At 28.6% G+C, this 4,548-nt stretch overlaps 1 pseudogene; it reads left to right on the forward strand.

Annotated features, from left to right (window-relative positions):
- Window positions 1-392: 392 nt before the first annotated feature.
- LOC110646957 (beta-glucosidase 12-like) lies at window positions 393-4,002 on the forward strand (annotated as a pseudogene).
- Window positions 4,003-4,548: the final 546 nt, after the last annotated feature.

A 4,548-nucleotide genomic window follows, 5' to 3' on the forward strand; every position in this document is an offset into this window, starting at 1 on the left:
TTCACTAGATGATATTGGATGAAAATAAATGGTATAATTATGTATATATATTTATATATACAGTATAAATATTTTTATATTTTTTAATAAATAGTGGGAATTGATTTGATTGAATGTTGTATAGCTTTGACACATAAACAAATTAATTAATTATTTGGACAGAAATAAAAATCAATCCAAACGTTAAAATTAGTTCTTAAAAATCATCTAAAATTCAATCAAATTACGTTTTAAAATATATTCGTTTCTGTAAAGTAAGAAAGTTGCATGACGAAGAAAACTTACTTCGGCTTATATCGAGGAATCTTTGGCTTATTTTAATGCTATTATAGACATTAATTAGACGCAGCAACCATGCATGCAAATCATCACGTGGAAAAATTTACAATTTCATGCCATTGCATGAACTTCTATATAAAGGAGGCACTGCCAAAGAAGTGAAATCCACAGAGGCACTTGAAATCTCAATACCATAAATTATGGCTTTGGCTACTACACTCTTTTCTGCTGTTAGGGATTCTGATCTTCTTCATAAGCTTGTTGGCTCATACTAAGCCAGCAATGGCAGATGATGATATCCCTGCAGATTTTAGCCGTAGTTATTTTCCAGAAGGCTTTATTTTTGGGACTGCCACTTCTGCTTACCAGGTATAAACCTTTATTCTGGGATCGTAGCAGCTTTGTGGTCTCCCAAAATCTCTTTTTCACTAGAATGAAAGTTCTTCAATCTTCATGTTTTTAACCTCATATTTTATCTAATTCTATGTTTTTTCACTTGGCCTTTTGTGCCTAATTTTGGAGAAATTATAAAGTGAAACGGTTATTCCAACTAGAACTTCTAGTTGGAATGACAAACAATTAATTAATTGATAGATGACTAAGAACGTTTTCATGATTTTTCTTCGTAAATTCTCACTTTACAAAAGAAAAAATAAAATAAAATAAAAGAAAATCTTAAAGGATGAATATGAAGTACTAAAGATTGTAATTGTTTCTTCACTAACTATTGTTTAACTTCTCTTCTTTGTGGCAGTCAGATTGAAGGTGCAGCAAAAATATCAGGCAGAGGACCTAGTGTCTGGGACACATTTACCCATGAGACTCCAAGTATCTTTGTGTGTATATGAGTAAATTATTTAATCTCTAAAATCCATATATATAAAGAGAAAGAAAGAAATTATTGAGTGCTCATGAAACAGATGCTCCTTCTCTCACATGCCTGCAGGACTAATGGTCCATATTCTAAGAAATAATTGAAATTTTGTGAATATGAAATGCATTATTTTTTACTACATTCGAAACATCTTATAATTTTCCATATATATGCAAAATGTTACTTATGTCTATGTAATCTTTTTGATTGCAGAGAGGATATTAGATCACAGCAATGGAGATGTAGCAGTTGATTTTTATCATCGTGTTTGAGTATAATAGTCAAAACTTTTTTTTAAATCTTTTTCTTTTCCTACAAAATCCTCGTTTACTATCAATAATAAAATATAACAAGATTTATGAAATTGATGTTACAGGAAGATATAAAAAATGTGAAAAACATGGGTTTTGATGCTTTTCAGATTCTCCATTTCATGGCCTAGAGTTATACCTAGTAAGTAGTTGATCAATGTTTTGAACTTTTAAAAATGTGTTGGTTTCAATTTTTTCTATATTATATATTAATAATTTTTTATTTTTCCTTTTTAAATTTTGAATATTTAGGTGGAAGGAGACGTGAAGGAGTGAACCAGCAAGGAATTGACTTCTACAATAGTGTTATCGATGAAATTATAAAAAATGGTGATAATTATCTTTCTTTTTTTAACAAAAAAAATCAATCTAACGATTAGAACTTTTCCATCTTTGATATTTAGAAAACATATTCAAAATAGTAAAATTGAAGGCTTTTTTTTTTCCATGTTAAAACCACAAAAAACCAAATTTTTATTGTTGGAGAATTTGAACAACGGCAATTAATTAAGTAGCTAACAATATTGTCTTCTAGTTCCTTAATTATTTTTTCAAAAATAATGAAGGAACTTTATCTTCTAGCTAATTCCTTCGTGAAGTTAGAAAAAACACCAAGTAGCTAACTTATTTTTTGTTGCAAAATGCAGGCCTAAACCCTTTTGTTACAATTTTTCATTGGGATACTCCTCAAGCCTTAGAGGACAAATATGGTGGCTTTTTTGAGTCCTAATATTGTGTAAGTATGCAACTTCATATTATATTTTCAAAATATTAGAAGGTCAAAATTTCTTTGAACAATAATATTTTCATCTAACTAATAGAATATCTTATTAAATGGTTGTATAAAATATAGGAATGAATATCGTGATTATACAGATCTTCTCGTTGATGAATTTGGTGACCGAGTGAAATATTGGATGACTTTCAATAAACCATGGGCTCTTAGTGGATTTGCCTATGAAGATGGAGTTTTTTCCCCTCTCGGCTTGGGTGAATCCTCTATGTCTTGCTAGAAACTCAGCCACCAAACCTTACATAGTTGCATATTATATACTCCTTTCTCATGCTGCAACTGTACAAGTATATCGACAAAAGTACAAGGCATCTATGTGTGTATAATTTATTACTTCATTTTTTTTTCAAGTATAAATATTTGTATATTTGAGTTAAATTGACTGTGCAGAAAAATGAAGATGAAAAGATCGGGATAACACTTTTTACCTTTTGGTTTGAACCTCTCTCCAATAGAACAATTGACATAGAAGCATCCAAAACAACTCTTGATTTCATGTTTGGATTGTAAGTTTTTTTTCCCCAAATTACGCTGCAACTGAGTCTTTATTACGTGCACAAGTATTTAATAATATATATATATATATATATATTTTCAGGTGGATGGAGCCTCTAACCAATGGTCATTACCCAAAAAGAGTTCAAAATTTAGTTGGAGATAGATTGCTCACATTTAATGAAACAGAAAGTGATTTGCTCAAAAAATCATATGATTTTATTGGCTTACAATATTACACTTCATATTATGCAAAACCCAATTATATAGTTGATCTAGAATATATCAGACACAAAACTGATAGTCATGTTAATGTAACTGGTAAGTTCATGTACAATGTGTGTGTAAACTTCTATATATTTATTGAAAATTTATTGTTTTTTAAAAGGTTAATTAATAACATATATGGTCTTTTTATGCAGCTTTTGATTATGATGGTAATCTCATTGGTCCACAGGTTAGTATACAAGGAAATAAATTGGTAAAAATACAAGAAAGAGAGAATTATACATTTATGATTGATATCTCTAATATAAAAATTAAAATTTGTAGGCTTACTCACATTAGTTTTACATTTTTCCAAAAGGTATCCGAAGTCTTTTAAACTATACCAAAAACAGATATAATGATGCAGTAATTTACATTACTGAGAATGGTAAGTTGTCAATACTTTTCTTTGATAAGAATGCTAGCCAGTGAATTAAAGCTTTATTTTAGTCTGATCATTTAAAAATTTTTTATACACAAATTTAGGGGTTGACAATGGTAATAACGAAACTCAACCTATTTCGGATGCACTTAAGGATCAATTCAGAATAGACTATTATCAAAAGCATATGTGGAAAGCATTGGAATCTCTCAAGTGAGTATAATCTCCAAGATACTAATATATAGATTTTTGATAATCGTAATCAATTTTTCTAATGATAGTTGGTTTTGGCAGTAATGACGATGTTAAACTCAGAGGTTACTTTGCATGGTCATATTTGGATAACTTTGAATGGAATATTGGTTATACTTCAAGGATTGGTTTATACTATGTAGACTACAAAAACAACTTGACAAGATACGAGAAGGATTCAGCTAAATGGTTCGCCAAATTGCTGAACAATGAAGTCTCTAAAAAGTCACCGTCTTTAAGCAAGATCACCGGCCAAGTTACTTCAGGTAAATCAAGGAAGCTTGGCAAACACTACATAATGAGAAGGTGCCGTATCGATTTGCGTAGCATTTATGTTTCTTGCTGTTAAATAATATCACTAGACTACTGCTTAGCTCCAGTGACCTAGTCTGTGTTGTAATAAATGTTTTGGTGATGCGTTTTCCCTTACTGGAATTCCAAGCATGCCTCATTGTATTACTGTTTTATCTTTGAAATAAAAGCTATTATCCGTTTGACTTGTGTTTTAAGTAAATGTTTATTTTAATATGTAGTGTCATGTGCGTCTTTTTCATTGATTGAAAATAATTATTTATTTATTCATTGATTATAAAATATTATAAAATATAATTGTGGTTGTTCAACTATGAAAAGTTAATCACTAAATTTAATTCATTATGAAACAGCTAAAAAAAGAAGCATTGTTCAACTATGAAAAGTTAATCACTAAATTTAATTCATTATGAATTTAAGTTAAAAAAATTTACGAATATATATTTAATAAATAAATTTTATTATATATTTTATATCTTAAATTTATAATAAATTAAATTTAAATAAAAAAATATTCATTATTAATACGAAAACAGTATTTGTTTATTTTTTTAATAAAATATTACTTTGAATGTTAATTTAT

Source organism: Hevea brasiliensis, chromosome 14 (genome assembly GCF_030052815.1).
Source record: "Hevea brasiliensis isolate MT/VB/25A 57/8 chromosome 14, ASM3005281v1, whole genome shotgun sequence".
Lineage (NCBI taxonomy): Eukaryota > Viridiplantae > Streptophyta > Magnoliopsida > Malpighiales > Euphorbiaceae > Hevea > Hevea brasiliensis.